We start from the raw sequence: 27,988 nt of genomic DNA, 5'->3' as shown, positions 1-27,988 counted from the left end.
TCCTTGCTGCGTCCGAGCCGCCGCCTCTGCAGCCGAGCGCTATGCTCGATCGGATCGTCTGGCACCGGTGTCTGCTGCGGCACCGACAATACCCGCACCATTTACTCCGGCCAGGCAAGAGCCGTCGAGTCCGGTGCTGGAAAGCTCCCCGGTACGGACCGTGGTCGAGCTCGCTCTGAAGCTGCGTCCGAGCCGCCTGCTCCGCAGCCGAGCGCTATGCTCCGTCGGATCGCCCGGCACCGATGTCTGCCACGGCACCGACAATATCCGCACCATTAACTCCGGCCAGGCAAGAGCCGTCGAGTCCGGTGCTGGAAAGCTCCCCGGTACGGACCGTGGTCGAGCTCGCTCTGAAGCTGCGTCCGAGCCGCCTGCTCCGCAGCCGAGCGCAGCCGAGCGCTATGCTCCGTCGGATCGCCCGGCACCGATGTCTGCCACGGCACCGACAATATCCGCACATTGGAATAAATAAATCTCGCTCCGTTCCCTCGGAGCTCTGGGTGCCAGAGGTGACAATTAGTCGTCCCCGTCCGACCGGTACAGAGCAACCCCCGGTTCGGCACCGGGCTCCCAGATTCCACCGGATCAGGAGGTCGTCCAGGAGCTCGAGCCCACACAGGACCCGCTTGTCCCTGGCCTTTCTTCTTCCTCCTCCCCAGATGAGGCGGGGGCAGGAACATACCCCTCCGGCCCTCCTCTAATCGAAATGCGACCAGCCCCTAAATCCAAAGAGGCTGGGCGTGTGGTCTTACTGGGCCGTAAGATGTACCCGGAGGGGGCCCTGCAACTTCGTGTAGCGAACCAGCAAGCCCTGCTTATCCGCTACTGTGGGTGGCGGTGGGCAAATTTACAGTCGGTTCTTCGGCACTCCCGTCAAGAGTTCGATGCCCTCCTGCAGCAAAGGACGGAGCTGGAGAGAGCTTCCCTCCAGGCCTCGTTGGACGCAGCTGACTCTGCTGCCATGACTCTGGCCTCGGGTGTTGCCACGCGGCGCGTTTCATGGCTCCAGTTGTCGAGCCTTCCCTCGCAGCTGCGGCACACTATACAGGACTTGCGCTTCAATGGCACAGGCCTGTTCTCTGAAAACACTGGCCCTAGGCTGCAGAACCTAAAGGGCAGCAAGGTCACTTTGCTCTCTCTCTCTCGGCATGCACACGCCGGTGATTCAGCGCCGACGTTTCCGTCCCCAACCTCCGCTCTTACCCTGCGCCTTGACAAAGTCAGGACTTGGCCAGCGGGCGTGGCTTACACGGTCGTGGCCATCAATCCGCACCCCAAAGGAGCCGAAATTAGGGTCCTTCTGACCACCAATGGGGCAAAAGCCTGCCCATCCTCGCCCCTCCTAAGGACCCCTCTCACGAGCGATTCCTCTGGCAAGAGGTGCGGACGCTCCTCTTCATCGGAGCTATACAGGAAGTACCTAAGGGCGAAACCTAATCCCCTAGGCGAAGGGAGGTCTCAGACCTATCCTAGGCCTGCGGGAACTCAACAAGTCACGATGCAGATGAGTTCCGCATGGTACCCAGGGCGACTGTCATCCCATCCTGGGATCCCGGAGACTGGTACGCCGTCCTCGATATGAAGGGCGCGTGTTTTCACGTCGCCATTTCTCTTCCACACAGAAGGTACCCTCGGTTTGGGGCCTACCATCGTTATTCCCAGTATACGGCCCTCCCGGTTGGCCTCTATACAGCCCAGGGGTATTCAAAGTGCATGGCTGTAGTCGCCGCCTTTCTTCGCCACCGTTGGATACACGTTCTCTGTATCTAGATGAGTGGCTCATTCGAAGAACCACCGGGCCCAAGTTACCAGTCATGTGGGCATCGACGCGAACCTATTCCTGTGTCTAGGCCTGATGATCAATAGTAAAATCCACTCTGATTCCCACACAGAGAAGGGAATTCATTGGGGCCGTCCTGGACTCCAGACTCGTCAGAACCTGCTTACCTCAGCCTTGGTTTCAGGCAAGGGTAACAATTGTACAAGGTCTATGGACCTTCCCGCCAACTTGGGCTTGCACTTGCCTAGGTTTCCTGAGTCACATGGCTGTCTGCACGTTTGCAACCAAACATGCCAGGCTTCGCCTCTGTTCACTTCAATCGTGCCTCACCTGGGTGTGCCACCCGGGCAGAGATGGCATACTCGTGGTCGTCTCGTTCCCCCCGAGCAGCCTAGGCTCCCTCGACCGGGAGTCAGCGTCCTCCCTGGTGTATCCAGGGATGCTGTTTCATTCACCCCTCGGGGTCCCTCATGACAGACAGCCCATCTCTCGGCTGGGTGCGCACCTGGCGTAGTTTCGCACTCACGGCCTTCGGTCAGCGCAAGAGCTGGCCTTACACATCAATGTCCGAGAGCTGAGAGCAGTCTGCCTTGTGTACCAGGCGATTCAGCTGGCGGATCGTCTCAGCAGATCCTTCCTGTCTCACAAATGGTACTTTCCACCCGTCTTTATCTATTCCATTTTCCAGAAGTGGGTCTTTCCCCGCATAGCCCTCCTCGCTCTCGCGAGAACGAGAACGGAAAGAGAGAAATTCTCCTCGTTCCAAGGCCTCTCCCCAGGCTCGGTCTTGGAGGATTTTCCTGAGGCCGTGGATCAGCCATCTGCCGTACGCTTTCCACTGTCCCCGCTGGTTCACAAGGTCCTGCTAAAACTCCGCAGGGACAGAGCGCCCCTGATCGTGATCGCTCCAGTGTAGCCTGGGCAGCACTAGCACACCATGTTGCTACACCTGTCGGTAGCAACCCTCTTGGCACAGACCCCATGACGCGGGATCACGGCAACCTTCACCACCCGGTCTTGTAATCCCTGCACCTCACAGCAGGACTCCTGCGTGGCTAAACCGATCCGAGTTACGTTGTTCTGCCTCGGTTCTACAGGATTCTCCGGGGTGGTAGAAAATCTTCCACTCGGTTAAAGTATCTGGCCGAGTGGAAGCATTTCTCCTGCTGCTCCGAAACGCGCAATGTTTCTCCCGCCGAGGTCCCGCTCCATTCCATCTGGTTCCTCAGGGCTTGGAGCGTTTATACACCCCCCCCCAGTGGGGCCCCGCCATAAACCTGGCTCTTCAATCTGGTTCTAACCAGTTTTATGACTGCCCTATTCGAGCCAATGTCAACATGCTCATTGATATACCTGTCCTGCAAGACAGTTTTCCTGTAGCCTTTCCTGCAGCCAGACGAGTCTCCGAGCTTCAGACTCTCACAATAGGCCCAAGGGATACTGTGTTCCTAAAGGACAAGGGCAGTTATTACCACGTCCTACCTGCCTCCCTAAGGAGGTGTCGGCCTTTTATATCTACCAGGATATCTTCCTTCCGGTCCTCTTTCCGAAGCCACTCTCTTTGCAAGGAGAGCAACGGTTGCCCTCCTTCGACATCCGTAGGGCGTCCGCAATCTATATCTAGCGGACAGAGCCCTCTCGTAACGCCCCCAAAACCTTCATCGTACCGGCATACCGGACGAAGGGCATACCTGTCTCCTCCTAGAGGATTTCATCTTCAATGACGTAGTGCATCCGCACCTCCTCTGTTTGGCCCATGTTCCATAGAGCCACCTTGCTGCACATTCCGCCAGGGCTCACGCTTCTCAGCTGCCTTCCTGGCTCGCATACCCTTTCGGGGGATGTGTTGTACACCTACCTGGTCCTCGGTCCACACCTTTGCCTCATTGGTCCAGGAGTCCAGAGCTGATGCAGCCTTTGGCTAGCGGTTGCGTTCTGCAACATCTAACTCCGACCCCACCGCCTACGTAAGGCTTGGGAATCACCTAACTGGAATGCATAGGAGCAATCACTCGAAGAAGAAAAGACGGTTACTCACCGTAGTAACTGTTGTTCTTCGAGATGTGTTGCTCCTATCCATTCCAGACCCGCCCTCCTTCCCCACTGTCGGAGTAGCCGGCAAGAAGGAACTGAGGAGTGGACGGGCCGGCTGGGGTATATATCCTGCGCTATAGCGGCGCCACTCCAGGGGGCGCCCAGCCGGCCCGCCGGAGTTGCTAGGGTAAAAATCTTCTGAAGAGCCGTGCACGCGCAGCGCGCACACCTAACTGGAATGGATAGAAGCAACACATCTCGAAGAACAACAGTTACTACGGTGAGTAACCGTCTTTTGTGAAGGCTGGGACTATAACAGCGTTTAAAAGGGAACTGGATAAATTCATGGAGGTTAAGTCCATAAATGACTATTTGCCAGGATGGGTAAGGAATGGTGTGTCCCTAGTCTCTGTTTGTCAGAGGATGGAGATGGATGGCAGGAGAGAGATCACTTGATCATTGCCTGTTAGGTTCACTCCCTCTGGGGCACTTTGCATTGGCCATTGTCGGTAGACAGGATACTGGGCTAGATGGACCTTTGGTCTGACCCGGTATGGCCGTTCTTTTTTGGAACAGGGAGATGGAATAGGAGCTTGCTCCATCCACTCCACGCATCGACCTGGTATTGTAGTACCTCCAGGAACGGTGCGCCTCCCCTCAGGGAGACTATAGTGGTGAAAAAATAGAATCTGTTGAATTTGTTCCACTAATACTGACTTGGACTCTACATATATTCTTTGGGTTGCATACCCGAGATCACTTATTCACCTACGCTTTAACAAGTCTAGGTCAGTTAATCTGGGTCTAGGCCAGTTATGTACTCTATGTATCTTGTGAACCTTGTAACCGATACTTGTAATCTCTCCTAACTCAAGCCTGACCCCAGATGTCTAGTACCTTCCTTCTTAACTTGTGTAAACTTGATTCCAATGCCCCTCTGCTATGTACGTTGGCCAAACCGGACAGTCTCTACACAAAAGAAGAAAAGAACACAAATCAGATAAAGAAATGTAACATTCAAAAAACAGTAGCAGAGCACTTCAATCTTCCTAGACACTCAAACAGACTTAAAAGTGGCCATTTTTCAACCAAAAAACCTTCACAAACAGACTTCAACGAGAAACTGCAGAACTGGAATTAATTTGCAAACTTGACACCATCACATTAGGCCTGAATAAAGACTGTAAATTCTAAACCATTATACTTAACGTCTCGTTTTTAGGATGTGGCTTGGGATAGGCCACTTAATGGGGGTGTTGCTTGCAGAGTGAAGATTAAGCTCATTCACAGGAGCTCCGTGATGAGCGTACATTATCTAGTGTTTGTGACAGGCTTTACCACTGTGAAGTGCTCCTCATTACTCTGCTATTAAACTGTTTCTGTGGGGATGATTTACCCCTGTCAGGCACTCAGTGAGAGAGTTGCTTCTCCCCCCCCTTCCAGTTACTTATTTTGCCACCAAGTTTTGAAATCAGAACCAGCAGGTGGTGCCATAGCTCCACAGCCAACCCTAGAGAGAGGAAACTGAAGGCCTGCTCTGCAGACGGAGCAGAGCTGGCTGTTGGGACCCACAGGACGGGCAGTCGACGGGCTCGTCTGACTGGCATCATAGCTATAAGCATAGGACCTATTCCAGCGTAACTCCCCCACGGAGACTCTGTTCTAAATAAAAGCAGCTTGGTTCCCCAAAGTTACTACTCCGCTTTGATGAAAAGCGTCACCCTTCCATCTCGGGTTTCCCACGTACCGCCCATGGATGGCATCCTCCAGGGTCCTCTCCAGCATAGTTCTTGCTCCCGGAGTGATGATGGCGCACTCGGTGTTCTTGACCCGTGGCAACAGGCAGGGCTGGCTCCCCTAGGCGGCAAAAAACAAAACAAAAAAACAAAGCTGATCGGTGGCAGCTGAACTGGTTCGCTTCAGTCTTCAGCAGCAATAACAAGCCTTTTTGTTAAGGATCCCTAGATGATTGAAGCATTCCCACGCACTCCAGTAAAAGATAGGAAACAAAGAGTAGGAATAAATGGTTCATTTTCAGAATGGAGAGAAATAAATAGTGGTGTCCCTGAGGGGCTTGTACTGGGACCAGTCCTAGTCAACATATTCATAAGAGATCTGGAAAAAGGGGTAAACAGTGAGGTGGCAAAATTTGCAGATGATAACTATCTTGTGTAGTTTTGTAAGTCCCAGACAGACTGCAAAGAGCTACAAGAGGATCTCACAAAACTGGGTGACCTGGCAACAAAATGGCAGATGAAAGTCGATGTTAAATGCAAAGTAATGCACGTCGGAAAATATAATTCCCACGCTATACACACAAAATGAGGGTGCCTAAATTAGCTGTTACCTATCAAGAAAGATCTTGGAGTCATTTGCAGTACTCTGGAAGCACTATGTTTCCAGCATACTGCAAATGTATAAGAAGCCTTCTCACTATGCCTGTATCATCCTGAACTCATTCTTCAGCTGCAGAAGACTTCAAAATTATCTCCCGTCGTCAATGGGGCAGACGCAACTGAATAACCTTAACATGCCTCAAAACAATTCCAAGGGAGCTAGATGTAAAGAAGATTGCTGACAGTTTCATCCAGAAAGCTACAGTGACACAATGTCTAAACTGGGATGCTAGTGAAGCCAGCTTTTACGTAATTGCAATGATTTTATTCAAAACAATTTAATTCTTAAAACAGCAAAAATAACAATGATAGACACATTCAGTAACTTGAACATGGAAGAAGTGTGCAGTATAAATGCTGACAATTACCTCCCCCAAAAGCTGGCAGAGTGCCCCCTTCACTCCCCCTCTCCAAACATACACACACCCCTATCTTTTCAAAAGCACCCACCCGCAAAAACAAAAGTCAGCACCTTTGCTACAGGCAACAAACTCACCTCAAGAGTCAGGTAGTCGCTCCTCCTTCACCTGGAGAGCTCCCTCACAAAACTCTCCTGTTTGCTAGCTCCTCTGGTTGCTTAAGAGGGGGCTTTTTAAAGCCTTGTTCTCCATGATTACCCCCAACCCCTGGTTAGGGGTTGGCAGGTCCTAAAGGGCTTGGGGATGAAAGCCTCATCCACATGCTCAGCCTTGCATAGCAGGCTCAGCACAGGGTCCCTCAAACAAACAGAGCTCACTATATACTTCAGTCAAGGAGTAAGCACACCACAGACACACGCAGCACCCACGGGCTAAGTTTCCTGGAAGCTGCATGGCCACGGAGCAGCCTATTTAGGGCCACACAGGCACTCAGGGAACCTGGGCCACGGTGCCGCCCAGGCCACAGCCTGGACCTGTGGGGGCCCGGCGCGTATCCTGCAGCCTCAGCCCCAGAGCTGCTGTGATGGGGACAGGCACCTCCAGCGCCCCGAGCCCAGGTACTGCAGCAGGGAGAGAGCTGGGGGGAGTCCTTTCTCCCTGCCGTAGCCCCAGAGCCCACTCCTGCACCCCAAATCCCTCATCCCCAGCCCCACCCCAGAGCCTGCACCAGCACCTGAACTCCATCCCAGAGCCTGCTGCACCTCAGAACCTCCCCCACACAAAGTCCCTCCCAGAGCCTGAATCCCTCACCCCCTCCTGCACCCCACCCCCAGCCCAGAGCCTACAGCACCCCAGACCCCCTCCCCACCCAAACTCCCTCCCAGAGCCCAACCTTGCACCCCTCCTGCACTCCAATCCCCTGCCACAGCCCAGGGCCTGCACCCCAGCCCACCTCCCCCCACCCAAACTCCCTCCCTGAGCCTTGGGCAGCCTCTGGGCCTTCTGGGCACCACCAAAATTTCTACAAACCTGCCGCCCCACATAGTGTGGCCTCTTTGTTTGAGGGACCATGTGCTGAGCCTAGAGGCCATCTAGGAAAGTTGAGAGCCACAGGGAAGGGGCCCAGTGGCACCATGTGACCAAGCAGGGCCAGCAAATAGCAAACCCTGGAAAAAATCAGGGGGACGGGGGGACACATTGCCTCTGGCTTCCGCCCAGTGGGGACGAGGGTTTCCAGGGGGGTCTCCGTTGCTTACCCCAACCCTACCAGCGCCGGACTGGCTGGAGGCGACGGGGGAGCGGGCGGAGTCAGCACTGGTGTGGGGGAGCCCAGGGCTGGGGCGGCCGGGGGGACAGGTGGGGGAGGGCACTGGTGGGGGGGGGGGTGAGAGCCCAGGCCCTGTCTGTTTGAGGGACTCTATGCTGAGCCTAGTGACCTGCTCCGCAACTTGAGTGCTTCTTAAGGAGACTTTGATCTCTTTAGCACCCATCAACTTTTAACCAGGTCGTGGAGCTATGCAGGGAGAGCGAGGCTTTAAAAAGCCCACTCCTAAGAAACCAGAGGAGCTAGATAAATCATTTAAGGCTCTGATTAAAAGAAACAATACAAAAAAATCAACCTTGTTAGAGAAATTGGTTTCTCTATTTTTCGTAACCACCATGCTCTCCAAGGGGAAGTGCACTGTTCCTGGAGGTACTGCAATACCAAGTCAATGCGTGGAGTGGCTGAAGCAAGCTCCTGTTCCAAAAATCCATTTAATATATAGTCCTCAGATAGAGGACGTATCAGATATTAAACTGATAATGCATTTAAAATTTTGATTAAAGCTAATGTTTAAATTCAAATTTACACAAGTTAAGAGGGAAGGTACTGTACATCTAGGGTCAGGATGGCAGTAGGTCCTCCCTTACGCGCTGTGGCTCTGGGGAAGTCGGAGCATCTGTGGGGGTCAGAGCTAGAACCTGCAGGGTGTCGGTAGGGTTGACCATCGCAGTCGTGAGGGGTCCCTCGCATGTGGGATCCCTCAGAAGGTCGTAACCCGGCCCTGGCAGGGGTGGCCAAACTTACTGACCCTCTGAGCCGCATACAACAATCTTCAGACATTCGAGAGCCAGGACGCGCCTCTGGGGCTCAGGGCTTCAGTCCCATGGGAGGTGCCTGCCTGGGCTCGGGTCTTCAGCGGTGTGGGGAGGGGGTGAGACCCCCCTGGAAACCCTCCTCCCCGCTGGGCAGAAGCCAGAGGCAATGTGTCCCCCTGATTTTTTCCAGGGTTTGCTATTTGCTGTCCCTGCTTGGTCACATGGTTCCACTGGGTCCCTTATCTGTGGCTCTCAACTTTCCTAGATGGCCGCTAGGCTCAGCACATGGTCTCTCAAACAGAGGCCACACTATGTGGGGCGGCAGGTTTGTAGAAAATGTCAGCTTTTCTTGCAACATTTTCTAGGCAATCTCCCCTAAGCATTCTGTGCATCAAAAGTGGCAGGCACCAGTCTCCTCCAGCAGAAGCCCCTAGCCCCACTCCCCTGCCGCAGGGCAGAAGCCCTGAGCTTCCCCCCAGCCTGGTAGGTGGAGAATGGGGCGGCGGGGGGGAAATGGGGAGCTCCAGGAGCCGCAGTGTAACTGTAAAAGAGCGGCATGCGGTTTGGCCACCCGGGATAGCGCTTGCACACATTTTCTTTCATCTGTTTCGCTGCAAGAGTTAACAGTGACGGAGTACGTCACAGGAAGTGGGTGGGTTTATGTAATTTAGAAGAATGCAACAGCAGCCAGGGAAAGCAGCGAGATGAACCCAAGTAACCAGACTGAAAGAATTCTCGGGTTTTTGGGGGGTTTTTTTTAGCAGAATGGTGTGTTGAGTTCCTGCTTTGAATTATTACCTAGGAGTCATTTAGGGGGAGCGATTGTCACTGAAGAGTTTCCTAGTTGTCAAAGTCTCATTGACGGCATTTGGTCCCTGTCCGGGAGCTCCTCACGGTGACGTAGAAAGCTGCGGCAGAGGTAGGGCTGCCTCGTTTTGCAGCAATCTTTATCGCTTCTCGGCCTTTTGGCTAAGATCAAGTGTAGTATCTGTTCTTATCAGTTTAATATCTGATACGTCCTCTATCTGAGGACTATATATTAAATGGATTTTTGGAACAGGGAGATGGAATAGGAGCTTGCTCCATCCACTCCACGCATCGACCTGGTATTGCAGTACCTCCAGGAACGGTGCACCTCCCCTCGGGGAGACTATTGCTGTGAAAAAATAGATTCTGTAAAAAGCCTGATTCCCCCAGGCATCAGTGGTGTGATGGCATTGTGGCGCAGCGCTTGTCTCTGACAGATTGCTCCCATTGAAGGCCACATTGCTGTGAGCGGATCTGTAACAGCACAGATGGCTTCACCCTGCTTACGCGCACAACCTGGTCCTGACTGCGGATGACTGTGGCATTTAATTTCAAAAGCGGGAACTATGCAAAAATGAGGGGGTTAGTTAAACAAACAAAAGTTAAAAGGTACAGTGACTAAAGTGAAATCCCTGCAAGCTGCATGGGTGCTTTTTAAAGACAGACACCAGAATAGAGGCCCAACTTTAATGTATACTCCAAATTAAAAAACACAGTAAAAGAACTAAAAAAGAGCCACCGGGGCTTACCCACCATGTAAAAGAAGCAGTGAGAGATAAAAAGACTTCCTTTAAAAAGTGGAAGTCAAATCCTAGTGAGGCAAATAGAAAGGAGCATAAACACTGCCAAATTAAGTGCAAGAGTGTAATAAGAAAAGCCAAAGAGGAGTTTGAAGAAGGGCTAGCCAAAAACTCCAAAGGTAATAACAAAATGTTTTTCAAGTGCATCAGAAGCAGGAAGCCTGGTAAACAACCAGTGGGGCCCCTTGATGATCGAGATACAAAAGGAGCGCTTAAAGACGATAAAGTCACTGCGGAGAAACTAAATGGATTCTTTGCTTCAGTCTTCACGGCTGAGGATGTTAGGGACATTCCCACACCTGAGCCGGCTTTTGTAGGTGACAAATCTGAGGAACTGTCACAGATTGAAGTGTCACTAGAGAAGGTTTTGGAATTAATTGATAAACTCAACATTAACAAGTCACCGGGACCAGATGGCATTCACCCAAGAGTTCTGAAAGAACTCAGATGTGAAGTTGTGGAACTATTAACTAAGATTTGTAACCTGTCCTTTAAATTGGCTTCTGTACCCAAAGACTGGAAGTTAGCTAATGTAATGCCAATATTTAAAAAGGGCTCTAGAAGTGATCCCGGCAATTACAGACCGGTAAGTCTAACGTCGGTACTGGGCAACTTAGTTAAAACAATAGTTAAGAATAAAATTGTCAGACACGTAGAAAAACAAATATGGTTTCTGTAAAGGGAAATCGTGTCTTATTAATCTATTAGAGTTCTTTGAAAGGGTCAACAAACGTGTGGACAGGGGGGATCCAGTGGACGTAGTGTACTTAGATTTCCAGAAAGCCTTTGACAAGGTCCCTCACCAAAGGCTATTACGTAAATTAAGCTGTCATGGGATAAAAGGGAAGGTCCTTTCATGGATTGAGAACTGGTTAAAAGACAGGGAACAAAGGGTAGGAATTAATGGTAAATTCTCAGAGTGGAGAGGGGTAACTAGTGGTGTTCCCCCCCCAAGGGTCAGTCCTCGGACCAATCCTATTCAACTGATTCATAAATGATCTGGAGAAAGGGGTAAACAGTGAGGTGGCAAAATTTGCAGATGATACTAAACTGCTCAAGATAGTTAAGACCAAAGCAGACTGTGAAGAACTTCAAAAAGATCTCACAAAACTAAGTGATTGGGCAACAAAATGGCAAATGAAATTTAATGTGGATAAATGTAAAGTAATGCACATTGGAATAAATAACCCTAACTATACATACAATATGATGGGGGGCTAATTTAGCTACAACGAGTCAGGAAAAAGATCTTGGAGTCATCGTGGATAGTTCTCTGAAGATGTCCACGGAGTGTGCAGAGGAAGTCAAAAAAGCAAACAGGATGTTAGGAATCATTAAAAAGGGGATAGAGAATAAGACTGAGAGTATCTTATTGCCCTTATATAAATCCATGGTATGCCCACATCTCAAATACTGCGTACAGATGTGGTCTCCTCATCTCAAAAAAGATATACTGGCACTAGAAAAGGTTCAGAAAAGGGCAATTAAAATGATTAGGGGTTTGGAGAGAGTCCCATATGAGGAAAGATTAAAGAGGCTAGGACTCTTCAGCTTGGAAAAGAGGAGACTAAGGGGCGATATGATAGAGGTATATAAAATCATGAGTGATGTGGAGAAAGTAGATAAGGACAAGTTATTTACTTATTCCCATAATACAAGATCTAGGGGCCACCAAATGAAATTAATAGGCAGCAGGTTTAAAACAAATACAAGGAAGTTCTTCTTCACGCAGCGCACAGTCAACTTGTGGAACTCCTTACCTGAGGAGGTTCTTCTTCAAGTGATTGCTCCTATGCATTCCAGTTAGGTGTGCGCGCCGCGCGTGCACGGCTCTTCGGAAGATTTTTACCCTAGCAACTCCGGCGGGCCGGCTGGGCGCCCCCTGGAGTGGCGCCGCTATAGCGCAGGATATATACCCCAGCCGGCCCGTCCGCTCCTCAGTTCCTTCTTTCCGCCCATGACGGCTGTTGGAACAGTGGAGCGCAGCTTAGCTGACCTCCACTTCCCTAGCTACTCGTAGTTTTCTCTCGTTCTGTTTATAGTTGTAGTTAACTCTGTTTGTTTGTAGAATAGTATAGTGTATATATTTTACAGGGGTTCGGGGTTTATCCCCTTCCCCTCACCCGGTGCCGGGTCCGATGCCCGGTCCACAGGTTTTCTAATGCTCGGCCGGCCACAAGCCGCTGCCGACAAGAGATCTTCTCCTAAGTGCCTCGAGGGATCTTACCTCACAGATAAGTGCCGCATTTGTGAGGCCTTTAATCCGTGAACAAAGGGGAGCGGGGCTTTCGTTTTACACAGCTCCTGAGGGAGGCAGCTCTTGCTCCTCCGCTCTCGGCGCGGAGCGCTAGTTAGTTTTCAAGGCGCGCTCCCTCGGCACCGGATTGCCAGTACCGCCCAGGCCTCCTGGCACGACCGTCGCTGGCTCCGACGTACCCTCGGCATGGATCCCTCTCCTGGAGGATGAAGAGGCACAATATCCTTGCTGCGTCCGAGCCGCCGCCTCTGCAGCCGAGCGCTATGCTTGATCGGATCGTCTGGCACCGGTGTCTGCTGCGGCACCGACAATACCCGCACCATTTACTCCGGCCAGGCAAGAGCCGTCGAGTCCGGTGCTGGAAAGCTCCCCGGTACGGACCGTGGTCGAGCTCGCTAGGAAGCTGCGTCCGAGCCGCCTGCTCCGCAGCCGAGCGCTATGCTCCATCGGATCACCCGGCACCGATGTCTGCCGCGGCACCGTCAATATCCGCACCATTAACTCCGGCCAGGCAAGAGCCGTCGAGTCCGGTGCTGGATCACTCCCCGGTACGGACCGTGGTCGAGCTCGCTATGCAGCTGCATCCGTGGTGCGAGCTATGGTCGAGCTCACTGTTCCCTCCACGCCGGAGACAGTGTCCACGGCGAGGGAGCTGATTGCAACGACAGCATCTGCGCTGCCTCAACCCCCGGCACCGCCGGTGCGGGTTACATAGTCGATGGGCAAGCCTGCCTTGATCAGACCACCCTACGTCAGCACCGCAGAGCGGCACCGTTCAGGGTCACGGTCCCGCAGATGTTCTCGGTCCCATCACCGATCTAGGTCTCGACGCCGCTCACAGTCTTGGCACTGTTCTCCATGTTGGTACCAGTAGTACTCGCGGCACCGGTCAGCATCCCGTTTGCCGGTCCGGGACACTCAGCACCGATCCAGCTCCCGGCACCGCCCCAGACACCGGGACGCCCGTAGCCACTCCTGATCATTGAGCCTCGCACCCTCGGTCGACCGCCCGGCACAGCTTCGGCGGCAGGTCCCGTTCTTGGTACTGGTCTGTCTACCGGTATCAATCCCCGGTGCCGCATCGAGCGACGTCAGTTACAGACGGAGACTCTACCAAGAGCTTTCAGCTCCTCCATGGCCATCCAGCCCCGCATCAGTGTCGTCCCGTGCGGACACTTCATATGCGTAGCACTCTGTTTTCCGATGTGCCCTCCAGAGTCTTCCAGGAGCCCTATCAGTGGTCATTCTGGACGCCTTGGGTGTACTACCACGCCAGAGGCGTACCGGTGACCCCATCTCGGTCCGTTCCCTCGGAGCTCTGGGTGCCAGAGGTGACAATTAGTCGTCCCCGTCCGACCGGTACAGAGCAACCCCCGGTTCGGCACCGGGCTCCCAGATCCCACCGGATCAGGAGGTCGTCCAGGAGCTCGAGCCCACACAGGACCCGCTTGTCCCTGGCCTTTCTTCTTCCTCCTCCCCAGATGAGGCGGGGGCAGGAACATACCCCTCCGGCCCTCCTCTAATCGAAATGTGACCAGCCCCTAAATCCAAAGAGGCTGGGCGTGTGGTCTTACTGGGCCGTAAGATGTACCCGGAGGGGGCCCTGCAACTTCGTGTAGCGAACCAGCAAGCCCTGCTTATCCGCTACTGTGGGTGGCGGTGGGCAAATTTACAGAGTCGGTTCTTCGGCACTCCCGTCAAGAGTTCGATGCCCTCCTGCAGCAAAGGACGGAGCTGGAGAGAGCTTCCCTCCAGGCCTCGTTGGACGCAGCTGACTCTGCTGCCATGACTCTGGCCTCGGGTGTTGCCACGCGGCGCGTTTCATGGCTCCAGTTGTCGAGCCTTCCCTCGCAGCTGCGGCACACTATACAGGACTTGCGCTTCAATGGCACAGGCCTGTTCTCTGAAAACACTGGCCCTAGGCTGCAGAACCTAAAGGGCAGCAAGGTCACTTTGCTCTCTCTCTCTCGGCATGCACACACCGGTGATTCAGCGCCGACGCTTCCGTCCCCAACCTCCGCTCTTACCCTGCGCCTTGACAAAGTCAGGACTTGGCCAGCGGGCGTGGCTTACACGGTCGTGGCCATCAATCCGCACCCCAAAGGAGCCGAAATTAGGGTCCTTCTGACCACCAATGGGGCAAAAGCCTCCCCATCCTCGCCCCTCCTAAGGACCCCTCTCACGAGCGATTCCTCTGGCAAGAGGTGCGGACGCTCCTCTTCATCGGAGCTATACAGGAGGTACCTAAGGGCGAAACCTAATCCCCTAGGCGAAGGGAGGTCTCAGACCTATCCTAGGCCTGCGGGAACTCAACAAGTCACGATGCAGATGAGTTCCGCATGGTACCCAGTGCGACCGTCATCCCATCCTGGGATCCCGGAGACTGGTACGCCGCCCTCGATATGAAGGGCGCGTGTTTTCACGTCGCCATTTCTCTTCCACACAGAAGGTACCCTCGGTTTGGGGCCTACCATCGTTATTCCCAGTATACGGCCCTCCCGGTTGGCCTCTATACAGCCCAGGGGTATTCAAAGTGTATGGCTGTAGTCGCCGCCTTTCTTCGCCACCGTTGGATACACGTTCTCCGTATCTAGACGAGTGGCTCATTCGAAGAACCACCGGGCCCAAGTTACCAGTCATGTGGGCATCGATGTGAACCTATTCCTGTGTCTAGGCCTGATGATCAATAGTAAAATCCACTCTGATTCCCACACAGGGAAGGGAATTCATTGGGGCCGTCCTGGACTCCAGACTCGTCAGAGCCTGCTTACCTCAGCCTTGGTTTCAGGCGAGGGTAACAATTGTACAAGGTCTATGGACCTTCCCGCCAACTTGGGCTCGCACTTGCCTAGGTTTCCTGAGTCACATGGCTGTCTGCACGTTTGCAACCAAACATGCCAGGCTTCGCCTCTGTTCACTTCAATCGTGGCTCACATGGGTGTGCCACCCGGGCAGAGATGGCATACTCGTGGTCGTCTCGTTCCCCCCGAGCAGCCTAGGCTCCCTCGACCGGGAGTCAGCGTCCTCCCTGGTGTATCCAGGGATGCTGTTTCATTCACCCCTCGGGGTCCCTCACGACAGACAGCCCATCTCTCGGCTGGGTTCGCACCTGGCGTAGTTTCGCACTCACGGCCTTCGGTCAGCGCAAGAGCTGGCCTTACACATCAATGTCCGAGAGCTGAGAGCAGTCTGCCTTGTGTACCAGGCGATTCAGCTGGCGGATCGTCTCAGCAGATCCTTCCTGTCTCACAAATGGTACTTTCCACCCGTCTTTATCTATTCCATTTTCCAGAAGTGGGTCTTTCCCCGCATAGCCCTCCTCGCTCTCGCGAGAACGGAAAGAGAGAGAAATTCTCCTCGTTCCAAGGCCTCTCCCCAGACTCGGTCTTGGAGGATTTTCCTGAGGCCGTGGATCAGCCATCTGCCGTACGCTTTCCACTGTCCCCGCTGGTTCACAAGGTCCTGCTAAAACTCCGCAGGGACAGAGCGCCCCTGATCGTGATCGCTCCAGTGTAGCCTGGGCAGCACTAGCACACCATGTTGCTACACCTGTCGGTAGCAACCCTCTTGGCACAGACCCCATGACGCGGGATCACGGCAACCTTCACCACCCGGTCTTGTAATCCCTGCACCTCACAGCAGGACTCCTGCGTGGCTAAACCGATCCGAGTTACGTTGTTCTGCCTCGGTTCTACAGGATTCTCCGGGGTGGTAGAAAATCTTCCACTCGGTTAAAGTATCTGGCCGAGTGGAAGCATTTCTCCTGCTGCTCCGAAACGCGCAATGTTTCTCCCGCCGAGGTCCCGCTCCATTCCATCTGGTTCCTCAGGGCTTGGAGCGTTTATACACCCCCCCCCCAGTGGGGCCCCGCCATAAACCTGGCTCTTCAATCTGGTTCTAACCAGTTTTATGACTGCCCTATTCGAGCCAATGTCAACATGCTCATTGATATACCTGTCCTGCAAGACAGTTTTCCTGTAGCCTTTCCTGCGGCCAGACGAGTCTCCGAGCTTCAGACTCTCACAATAGGCCCAAGGGATACTGTGTTCCTCAAGGACAAGGGCAGTTATTACCACGTCCTACCTGCCTCCCTAAGGAGGTGTCGGCCTTTTATATCTACCAGGATATCTTCCTTCCGGTCCTCTTTCCGAAGCCACTCTCTTTGCAAGGAGAGCAACGGTTGCCCTCCTTCGACATCCGTAGGGCGTCCGCAATCTATATCTAGCGGACAGAGCCCTCTCGTAACGCCCCCAAAACCTTCATCGTACCGGCATACCGGACGAAGGGCATACCTGTCTCCTCCTAGAGGATTTCATCTTCAATGACGTTGTGCATCCGCACCTCCTCTGTTTGGCCCATGTTCCATAGAGCCACCTTGCTGCACATTCCGCCAGGGCTCACGCTTCTCAGCTGCCTTCCTGGCTCGCATACCCTTTCGGGGGATGTGTTGTACACCTACCTGGTCCTCGGTCCACACCTTTGCCTCATTGGTCCAGGAGTCCAGAGCTGATGCAGCCTTTGGCTAGCGGTTGCGTTCTGCAACATCTAACTCCGACCCCACCGCCTACGTAAGGCTTGGGAATCACCTAACTGGAATGCATAGGAGCAATCACTCGAAGAAGAAAAGACGGTTACTCACCGTAGTAACTGTTGTTCTTCGAGATGTGTTGCTCCTATCCATTCCAGACCCGCCCTCCTTCCCCACTGTCGGAGTAGCCGGCAAGAAGGAACTGAGGAGTGGACGGGCCGGCTGGGGTATATATCCTGCGCTATAGCGGCGCCACTCCAGGGGGCGCCCAGCCGGCCCGCCGGAGTTGCTAGGGTAAAAATCTTCTGAAGAGCCGTGCACGCGCAGCGCGCACACCTAACTGGAATGGATAGAAGCAACACATCTCGAAGAACAACAGTTACTACGGTGAGTAACCGTCTTTTGTGAAGGCTGGGACTATAACAGCGTTTAAAAGGGAACTGGATAAATTCATGGAGGTTAAGTCCATAAATGACTATTTGCCAGGATGGGTAAGGAATGGTGTGTCCCTAGTCTCTGTTTGTCAGAGGATGGAGATGGATGGCAGGAGAGAGATCACTTGATCATTGCCTGTTAGGTTCACTCCCTCTGGGGCACTTTGCATTGGCCATTGTCGGTAGACAGGATACTGGGCTAGATGGACCTTTGGTCTGACCCGGTATGGCCGTTCTTTTTTGGAACAGGGAGATGGAATAGGAGCTTGCTCCACCCACTCCACGCATCGACCTGGTATTGTAGTACCTCCAGGAACGGTGCCCCTCCCCTCGGGGAGACTATAGTGGTGAAAAAATAGAATCTGTTGAATTTGTTACACTAATACTGACTTGGACTCTACATATATTCTTTGGGCTGCATACCCGAGATCACTTATTCACCGACGCTTTAACAAGTCCCGCACCCCAATCTGGGTCTAGGCCGGTTATGTACTCTATGTATCTTGTGAACCTTGTAACCGATACTTGTAATCTCTCGTAACTCAAGCCTGACCCCAGATAACTAGTACCTTCCTTCTTAACTTGTGTAAACTTGATTCCAATGTCCCTCTGCCATGTACGTTGGCCAAACCGGACAGTCTCTACACAATTTAATTCTTAAAACAGCAAAAATAACAATGATAGACACATTCAGTAACTTGAACATGGAAGAAGTGTGCAGTATAAATGCTGACAATTACCTCCCCCAAAAGCTGGCAGAGTGCCCCCTTCACTCTCCCTCTCCAAACATACACACACCCCTATCTTTTCAAAAGCACCCACCCGCAAAAACAAAAGTCAGCACCTTTGCTACAGGCAACAAACTCACCTCAAGAGTCAGGTAGTCGCTCCTCCTTCACCTGGAGAGCTCCCTCACAAAACTCTCCTGTTTGCTAGCTCCTCTGGTTGCTTAAGAGGGGGCTTTTTAAAGCCTTGTTCTCCATGATTACCCCCAACCCCTGGTTAGGGGCTGGCAGGTCCTAAAGGGCTTGGGGATGAAAGCCTCATCCACATGCTCAGCCTTGCATAGCAGGCTCAGCACAGGGTCCCTCAAACAAACAGAGCTCACTATATACTTCAGTCAAGGAGTAAGCACACCACAGACACACGCAGCACCCACGGGCTAAGTTTCCTGGAAGCTGCATGGCCACGGAGCAGCCTATTTAGGGCCACACAGGCACTCAGGGAACCTGGGCCACGGTGCCGCCCAGGCCACAGCCTGGACCTGTGGGGGCCCGGCGCGTATCCTGCAGCCTCAGCCCCAGAGCTGCTGTGATGGGGACAGGCACCTCCAGCGCCCCGAGCCCAGGTACTGCAGCAGGGAGAGAGCTGGGGGAGTCCTTTCTCCCTGCCGTAGCCCCAGAGCCCACTCCTGCACCCCAAACCCCTCATCCCCAGCCCCACCCCAGAGCCTGCACCAGCACCTGAACTCCATCCCAGAGCCTGCTGCACCCCAGAACCTCCCCCACACAAACTCCCTCCCAGAGCCTGAATCCCTCACCCCCTCCTGCACCCCACCCCCAGCCCAGAGCCTACAGCACCCCAGACCCCCTCCCCACCCAAACTCCCTCCCAGAGCCCAACCTTGCACCCCTCCTGCACTCCAATCCCCTGCCACAGCCCAGGGCCTGCACCCCAGCCCACCTCCCCCCACCCAAACTCCCTCCCTGAGCCTTGGGCAGCCTCTGGGCCTTCTGGGCACCACCAAAATTTCTACAAACCTGCCGCCCCACATAGTGTGGCCTCTTTGTTTGAGGGACCATGTGCTGAGCCTAGAGGCCATCTAGGAAAGTTGAGAGCCACAGGGAAGGGGCCCAGTGGCACCATGTGACCAAGCAGGGCCAGCAAATAGCAAACCCTGGAAAAAATCAGGGGGACGGGGGGACACATTGCCTCTGGCTTCCGCCCAGCGGGGACGAGGGTTTCCAGGGGGGTCTCCGTTGCTTACCCCAACCCTACCAGCGCCGGACTGGCTGGAGGCGACGGGGGAGCGGGCGGAGTCAGCACTGGTGTGGGGGAGCCCAGGGCTGGGGCGGCCGGGGGGACAGGTGGGGGAGGGCACTGGTGGGGGGGGGGGTGAGAGCCCAGGCCCTGTCTGTTTGAGGGACTCTATGCTGAGCCTAGTGACCTGCTCCGCAACTTGAGCTCTTCTTAAGGAGACTTTGATCTCTTTAGCACCCATCAACTTTTAACCAGGTCGTGGGGCTATGCAGGGAGAGCGAGGCTTTAAAAAGCCCACTCCTAAGAAACCAGAGGAGCTAGATAAATCATTTAAGGCTCTGATTAAAAGAAAAAAATACAAAAAATCAACCTTGTTAGAGAAATTGGTTTCTCTATTTTTCGTAACCACCATGCTCTCCAAGGGGAGGTGCACTGTTCCTGGAGGTACTGCAATACCAAGTCAATGCGTGGAGTGGCTGGAGCAAGCTCCTGTTCCAAAAATCCAGTTAATATATAGTCCTCAGATAGAGGACGTGTCAGATATTAAACTGATAACGCATTTAAAATTCTTATTAAAGCTAATGTTTAAATTCAAATTTACACAAGTTAAGAGGGAAGGTACTGTACACCTAGGGTCAGGATGGCAGTAGGTCCTCCCTTACGCGCTGTGGCTCTGGGGAAGTCGGAGCGTCAGTGGGGGTCAGAGCTAGAACCTGCAGGGTGTCGGTAGGGTTGACCATCGCAGTCGTGAGGGGTCCCCTTGCATGTGGTTGGATGATACTTACATTTCCCTTGAGTCTGGAAGGGTAGGTCACAGTGGCTGCACCAGAAGGCAATCAATTTGTTGTGGGCCTTCCGAATGTGTTTGCTGAGGGCCCCAAGGTTCTGGACTCCACAGAAGGGAAAGCAGAAAGGGCAGAGGAGGCAGCCTGTAGGGACTGGGTACGGGAGGTAGATGCAGTCGACTTCCCCTGCCTCACCCTCTGTGGGGCGGACCTCTGTTGTGCCTGCAGACTCGCCAGGCGGTTCCTCTTGGGCTGGCAGAGAAGCTTGAGGAGGTGAAGTTGCTCCCGGGGCGGGGCCGGACTCACTGGCTACGACATCTTTGCCTGGTAGGACAACATGCGGCATTGAGATCCTGGGCTGTGGAGTGCGTTCCCCTTGGAGCAGCCTTCCTCTGGACAGCAGGGTGATCAGTAGCTTCAGTGTCCCGGGTCGAGGAGGTCGTTCCTTCAGGAGCATCCCTCTCTGGAGCAGCGGGGCAGCGACCAGCATCCTGGTCCTGGGTCATCGGGGGAAGGGGGGCTCCTCTGGTAGCAGCCTTCTCTGAGGTAGCAGGGCGAAGGGCAGTTTCTGGGTCCTGGGTAGAGGTTCTCCAGGGGTGGTCCTCCTCCTGAAGAACTGGTGAGACGACGTTGCTCCTCGCTTTGTGGGGTTTTCTGGGGATACCTCCGGGTTTTCTGGTCTGTGTAACTAACTGCTTGTGTTGCTGTAGATAAATTAACATTTTTGTCTGATTTCTTAACTTTGAAACTATTTTATAATGCAAACAGGCCTATTGCAGGACGAGTTTTAGTTAGATTATTCTATTTTTACAACTTCGCCTTTGTGTATATGAAGATACAAAGCTTTCCTGTTTATATAGTCAATGTCCTGTGAGAATAATGGGGCCTCTTACACTTGACACATCTGAGGACCTCAGAAGGTCGTAACCTGGCCCTGGCAGGGGTGGCCAAACTTACTGACCCTCCGAGCCGCATACAACAATCTTCAGACATTCGAGAGCCAGGACGTGCCTATGGGGCTCAGGGCTTCAGTCCCATGGGAGGTGCCTGCCTGGGCTCGGGTCTTCAGCGGTGTGGGGAGGGGGTGAGACCCCCCTGGAAACCCTCCTCCCCGCTGGGCAGAAGCCAGAGGCAATGTGTCCCCCTGATTTTTTCCAGGGTTTGCTATTTGCTGTCCCTGCTTGGTCACATGGTTCCACTGGGCCCCTTATCTGTGGCTCTCAACTTTCCTAGATGGCCGCTAGGCTCAGCACATGGTCTCTCAAACAGAGGCCACACTATGTGGGGCGGCAGGTTTGTAGAAAATGTCAGCTTTTCTTGCAACATTTTCTAGGCAATCTCCCCTAAGCATTCTGTGCATCAAAAGTGGCAGGCACCAGTCTCCTCCAGCAGAAGCCCCTAGCCCCACTCCCCTGCCGCAGGGCAGAAGCCCTGAGCTCCCCCGCAGTCTGGTAGGTGGAGAATGGGGCGGCGGGGGGGAAATGGGGAGCTCCAGGAGCCGCAGTGTAACTGTAAAAGAGCGGCATGCGGTTTGGCCACCCGGGATAGCGCTTGCACACATTTTCTTTCATCTGTTTCGCTGCAAGAGTTAACAGTGACGGAGTACGTCACAGGAAGTGGGTGGGTTTATGTAATTTAGAAGAATGCAACAGCAGCCAGGGAAAGCAGCGAGATGAACCCAAGTAACCAGACTGAAAGAATTCTCGGGTTTTTGGGGGTTTTTTTTGAGCAGAATGGTGTGTTGAGTTCCTGCTTTGAATTATTACCTAGGAGTCATTTAGGGGGAGCGATTGTCACTGAAGAGTTTCCTAGTTGTCAAAGTCTCATTGACGGCATTTGGTCCCTGTCCGGGAGCTCCTCACGGTGACGTAGAAAGCTGCGGCAGAGGTAGGGCTGCCTCGTTTTGCAGCAATCTTTATCGCTTCTCGGCCTTTTGGCTAAGATCAAGTGTAGTATCTGTTCTTATCAGTTTAATATCTGATACGTCCTCTATCTGAGGACTATATATTAAATGGATTTTTGGAACAGGGAGATGGAATAGGAGCTTGCTCCATCCACTCCACGCATCGACCTGGTATTGCAGTACCTCCAGGAACGGTGCACCTCCCCTCGGGGAGACTATTGCTGTGAAAAAATAGATTCTGTAAAAAGCCTGATTCCCCCAGGCATCAGTGGTGTGATGGCATTGTGGCGCAGCGCTTGTCTCTGACAGATTGCTCCCATTGAAGGCCACATTGCTGTGAGCGGATCTGTAACAGCACAGATGGCTTCACCCTGCTTACGCGCACAACCTGGTCCTGACTGCGGATGACTGTGGCATTTAATTTCAAAAGCGGGAACTATGCAAAAATGAGGGGGTTAGTTAAACAAACAAAAGTTAAAAGGTACAGTGACTAAAGTGAAATCCCTGCAAGCTGCATGGGTGCTTTTTAAAGACACCAGAATAGAGGCCTAACTTCAATGTATACTCCAAATTAAAAAACACAGTAAAAGAACTAAAAAAGAGCCACCGTGGCTTAACCACCATGTAAAAGAAGCAGTGAGAGATCAAAAGACTTCCTTTAAAAAGTGGAAGTCAAATCCTAGTGAGGCAAATAGAAAGGAGCATAAACACTGCCAAATTAAGTGCAAGAGTGTAATAAGAAAAGCCAAAGAGTAGTTTGAAGAAGGGCTAGCCAAAAACTCCAAAGGTAATAACAAAATGTTTTTTAAGTGCATCAGAAGCAGGAAGCCTGGTAAACAACCAGTGGGGCCCCTTGATGATCGAGATACAAAAGGAGCGCTTAAAGACGATAAAGTCACTGCGGAGAAGCTAAATGGATTCTTTGCTTCAGTCTTCACGGCTGAGGATGTTAGGGACATTCCCAAACCTGAGCCGGCTTTTGTAGGTGACAAATCTGAGGAACTGTCACAGATTGAAGTGTCACTAGAGAAGGTTTTGGAATTAATTGATAAACTCAACATAAACATCCTTTGTTTAATCCTGAGCTGATGGTGTCAAATTTGCAGATGAACTGGAGCTCAGCAGTTTCTCTTTGAAGTCTGGTCCTGAAGTTTTTTTGCTGCAGGACGGCCACCTTAAGATCTGCTATTGTGTGGCCAGGGAGGTTGAAGTGTTCTCCTACAGGTTTTTGTATATTGCCATTCCTAATATCTGATTTGTGTCCATTTATCCTTTTCCTTAGAGACTGTCCAGTTTGGCCGATGTACATAGCAGAGGGGCATTGCTGGCATATGATAGCATATATTACATTGGTGGACGTGCAGGTGAATGAACCGGTGATGGTGTGGCTGATCTGGTTAGGTCCTGTGATGGTGTCGCTGGTGTAGATATGTGGGCAGAGTTGGCATTGAGGTTTGTTGCATGGATTGATTCCTGAGCTAGAGTTACTATGGTGCAGGGTGCAGTTACTGGTGAGAATATGCTTCAGGTTGGCAGGTTGTCTGTGGGCGAGGACTGGCCTGCCACCCAAGGCCTGTGAAAGTGTGGGATCATTCTCCAAGATGGGTTGTAGATCCCTGATGATGCGCTGGAGGGGTTTTAGCTGGGGACTGTATGTGATGGCCAGTGGAGTCCTGTTGGTTTCTTTCTTGGGTTTGTCTTGCAGTAGGAGGCTTCTGGGTACACGTCTGGCTCTGTTGATCTGTCTCCTTATTTCCTCGTGCGGGTACTGTAGTTTTGAGAATGCTTGGTGGAGATTTTGTAGGTGTTGGTCTCTGTCTGTGGGGTTAGAGCAGATGCGGTTGTACCTCAGTGCTTGGCTGTAGACAATGGATCTTGTGGTGTGCCCGGGATGGAAGCTGGAGGCATGAAGGTAGGCATAGCGGTCGGTAGGTTTTCGGTATAGGGTGGTGTTAATGTGACCATCAATTATTTGCACCGTAGTGTCTAGGAAGTGGACCTCCCGTGTAGATTGGTCCAGGCTGAGGTTGATGGTGGGGTGGAAGCTGTTGAAATCGTGGTGGAATTTTTCCAGAGTCTCCTTCCCATGGGTCCAGATGATGAAGATGTCATCAATGTAGCGTAGGTAGAGAAGGGGCGTGAGTGGACGAGAGCTGAGGAAGCGTTGTTCCAGGTCAGCCATAAAAATATTGGCATATTGTGGGGCCATGCGGGTGCCCATAGTGGTGCCACTGATCTGGAGATATATATTGTCATCAAATTTGAAATAGTTGTGTCTGAGGATAAAGGCACAGAGCTCAGCAACCAGTTGTGCTGTGGCATCATCAGGGATACTGTTCCTGACAGCTTGTATTCCATCAGCGTGTGGGATGTTGGTGTAGAGAGCCTCTACATCCATGGTGGCCAGGATGGTGTTTTCTGGAAGGTCACCAATGCATTGTAGTTTCCTCAGGAAATCAGTGGTGTCACGGAGATAGCTGGGAGTGCTGGTGGCATAGGGTCTGAGTAGAGAGTCCACATATCCAGACAGTCCTTCAGTGAGAGTTCCAATGCCCGAGATGATGGGGCATCCAGGATTTCCAGGTTTGTGGATTTTGGGCAGGAGATAGAATAGCCCTGGTCGGGGCTCTAAGGGTATGTTGATTTGTTCCGGTGTTAGTGTAGGGAGTGTCCTGAGTAGATGGTTCAGTTTCTTAGTGTATTCCTCAGTGGGATCTGAGGGAAGTGGCCTGTAGAATTTGGTGTTGGAGAGTTGTTTGGCGGCCTCTCTTGGTTTTCACTCAACTGCTAGAACAGGGCCTCATCCTCCCTGATTGAACTAACCTCGTTATCTCTAGCTTGCTTCTTGCTTGCATATATAAACCTGCCCCTGGAAATTTCCACCACTTGCATCTGAAGAAGTGGGTATTCACCCACGAAAGCTCATGCTGCAAAACGTCTGTTAGTCTATAAGGTGCCACAGGATTCTTTGCTGCTTCAACATAAACAAGTCACCGGGACCAGATGACATTCACCCAAGAGTTCTGAAAGAATTCAGATGTGAAGTTGTGGAACTATTAACTAAGATTTGTAACCTGTCCTTTAAATCGGCTTCTGTACCCAAAGACTGGAAGTTAGCTAATGTAATGCCAATATTTAAAAAGGGCTCTAGAAGTGATCCCGGCAATTACAGACCGATAAGTCTAACGTCGGTACTGGGCAACTTAGTTAAAACAATAGTTAAGAATAAAATTGTCAGACACGTAGAAAAACAAACTGTTGAGCAATAGTCAACATGGTTTCTGTAAAGGGAAATCGTGTCTTATTAATCTATTAGAGTTCTTTGAAGGGGTCAACAAACGTGTGAACAGGGGGGATCCAGTGGACATAGTGTACTTAGATTTCCAGAAAGCCTTTGACAAGGTCCCTCACCAAAGGCTCTTACGTAAATTAAGCTGTCATGGGATAAAAGGGAAGGTCCTTTCATGGACTGAGAACTGGTTAAAAGACAGGGAACAAAGGGTAGGAATTAATGGTAAATTCTCAGAGTGGAGAGGGGTAACTAGTGGTGTTCCCCCCCCAAGGGTCAGTCCTCGGACCAATCCTATTCAACTTATTCATAAATGATCTGGAGAAAGGGGTAAACAGTGAGGTGGCAAAATTTGCAGAAGATACTAAACTGCTCAAGATAGTTAAGACCAAAGCAGACTGTGAAGAACTTCAAAAAGATCTCACAAAACTAAGTGATTGGGCAACAAAATGGCAAATGAAATTTAATGTGGATAAATGTAAAGTAATGCACATTGGAATAAATAACCCCAACTATACATACAATATGATGGGGGGCTAATTTAGCTACAACGAGTCAGGAAAAAGATCTTGGAGTCATCGTGGATAGTTCTCTGAAGATGTCCACGCAGTGTGCAGAGGAAGTCAAAAAAGCAAACAGGATGTTAGGAATCATTAAAAAGGGGATAGAGAATAAGACTGAGAATATCTTATTGCCCTTATGTAAATCAATGGTACGCCCACATCTCAAATACTGCGTACAGATGTGGTCTCCTCATCTCAAAAAAGATATACTGGCACTAGAAAAGGTTCAGAAAAGGGCAACTAAAATGATTAGGGGTTTGGAGAGAGTCCCATATGAGGAAAGATTAAAGAGGCTAGGACTCTTCAGCTTGGAAAAGAAGAGACTAAGGGGGGATATGATAGAGGTATATAAAATCATGAGTGATGTGGAGAAAGTAGATAAGGACAAGTTATTTACTTATTCCCAAAATACAAGATCTAGGGGCCACAAAATGAAATTAATAGGCAGCAGGTTTAAAACAAATACAAGGAAGTTCTTCTTCACGCAGCGCACAGTCAACTTGTGGAACTCCTTACCTGAGGAGGTTGTGAAGGCTGGGACTATAACAGCGTTTAAAAGGGAACTGGATAAATTAATGGAGGTTAAGTCCATAAATGACTGTTCGCCAGGATGGGTAAGGAATGGTGTGTCCCTAGTCTCTGTTTGTCAGAGGATGGAGATGGATGGCAGGAGAGAGATCACTTGATCACTGCCTGTTAGGTTCACTCCCTCTGGGGCACCTTGCATTGGCCATTGTCAGTAGACAGGATACTGGGCTAGATGGACCTTTGGTCTGACCCGGTACGGCCGTTCTTTTTTGGAACAGGGAGATGGAATAGGAGATTGCTCCATCCACTCCACGCATCGACCTGGTATTGTAGTACCTCCAGGAACGGTGCCCCTCCCCTCGGGGAGACTATTGTGGTGAAAAAATAGAATCTGTTGAATTTGTTACACCAATACTGACTTAGACTCTACATATATTCTTTGGGTTGCATACCCGAGATCACTTATTCACCGACGCTTTAACAAGTCTAGGTCAGTTAATCTGGGTCTAGGCCAGTTATGTACTCTATGTATCTTGTGAACCTTGTAACCGATACTTGTAATCTCTCGTAACTCAAGCCTGACCCCAGATAACTAGTACCTTCCTTCTTAACTTGTGTAAACTTGATTCCAATGTCCCTCTGCCATGTACGTTGGCCAAACCGGACAGTCTCTACACAAAAGAAGAAAAGAACACAAATCAGATAAAGAAATGTAACATTCAAAAACAGTAGCAGAGCACTTCAATCTTCCTAGACACTCAAACAGACTTAAAAGTGGCCATTTTTCAACCAAAAAACCTTCACAAACAGACTTCAACGAGAAACTGCAGAACTGGAATTAATTTGCAAACTTGACACCATCACATTAGGCCTGAATAAAGACTGTAAATTCTAAATCATTATACTTAACGTCTCGTTTTTAGGATGTGGCTTGGGATAGGCCACTTAATGGGGGTGTTGCTTGCAGAGTGAAGATTAAGCTCATTCACAGGAGCTCTGTGATGAGCGTACATTATCTAGTGTTTGTGACAGGCTTTACCACTGTGAAGTGCTCCTCATTACTCTGCTATTAAACTGTTTCTGTGGGGATGATTTACCCCTGTCAGGCACTCAGTGAGAGAGTTGCTTCTCCCCCCCCTTGCAGTTACTTATTTTGCCACCAAGTTTTGAAATCAGAACCAGCAGGTGGTGCCATAGCTCCACAGCCAACCCTAGAGAGAGGAAACTGAAGGCCTGCTCTGCAGACGGAGCAGAGCTGGCTGTTGGGACCCACAGGACGGGCAGTCGACGGGCTCGTCTGACTGGCATCATAGCTATAAGCATAGGGCCTATTCCAGCATAACTCCCCCACGGAGACTCTATTCTAAATAAAAGCAGCTTGGTTCCCCAAAGTTACTACTCCGCTTTGATGAAAAGCGTCACCCTTCCATCTCAGGTTTCCCACGTACCGCCCATGGATGGCATCCT

At 51.6% G+C, this 27,988-nt stretch overlaps 2 non-coding genes and 4 pseudogenes across 2 annotated transcripts; 4 read left to right on the top strand and 2 right to left on the bottom strand.

The window, feature by feature from the left end:
- The first annotated feature begins 4,374 nt into the window (after window positions 1-4,374).
- LOC123351298 lies at window positions 4,375-4,463 on the top strand (annotated as a pseudogene).
- A 3,777-nt stretch (window positions 4,464-8,240) lies between these two features.
- LOC123351292 lies at window positions 8,241-8,400 on the bottom strand (annotated as a pseudogene).
- Window positions 8,401-9,597: 1,197 nt separating this feature from the next.
- Window positions 9,598-9,788, top strand: LOC123351318. The gene has a single exon (XR_006574006.1). It is a non-coding gene; the product is annotated as a U2 spliceosomal RNA (small nuclear RNA).
- Window positions 9,789-17,707: 7,919 nt separating this feature from the next.
- Window positions 17,708-17,796, top strand: LOC123351297 (annotated as a pseudogene).
- A 2,079-nt stretch (window positions 17,797-19,875) lies between these two features.
- On the bottom strand, window positions 19,876-20,035 carry LOC123351296 (annotated as a pseudogene).
- Window positions 20,036-22,155: 2,120 nt separating this feature from the next.
- LOC123351309 lies at window positions 22,156-22,346 on the top strand. The gene has a single exon (XR_006573997.1). It is a non-coding gene; the product is annotated as a U2 spliceosomal RNA (small nuclear RNA).
- Window positions 22,347-27,988: the final 5,642 nt, after the last annotated feature.

This window comes from Mauremys mutica, chromosome 16, assembly GCF_020497125.1.
Source record: "Mauremys mutica isolate MM-2020 ecotype Southern chromosome 16, ASM2049712v1, whole genome shotgun sequence".
NCBI lineage: Eukaryota > Metazoa > Chordata > Testudines > Geoemydidae > Mauremys > Mauremys mutica.
The sequence above is the reverse complement of the archived record's forward strand: the minus strand, read 5'-3'. Positions and strand labels throughout refer to the sequence as shown.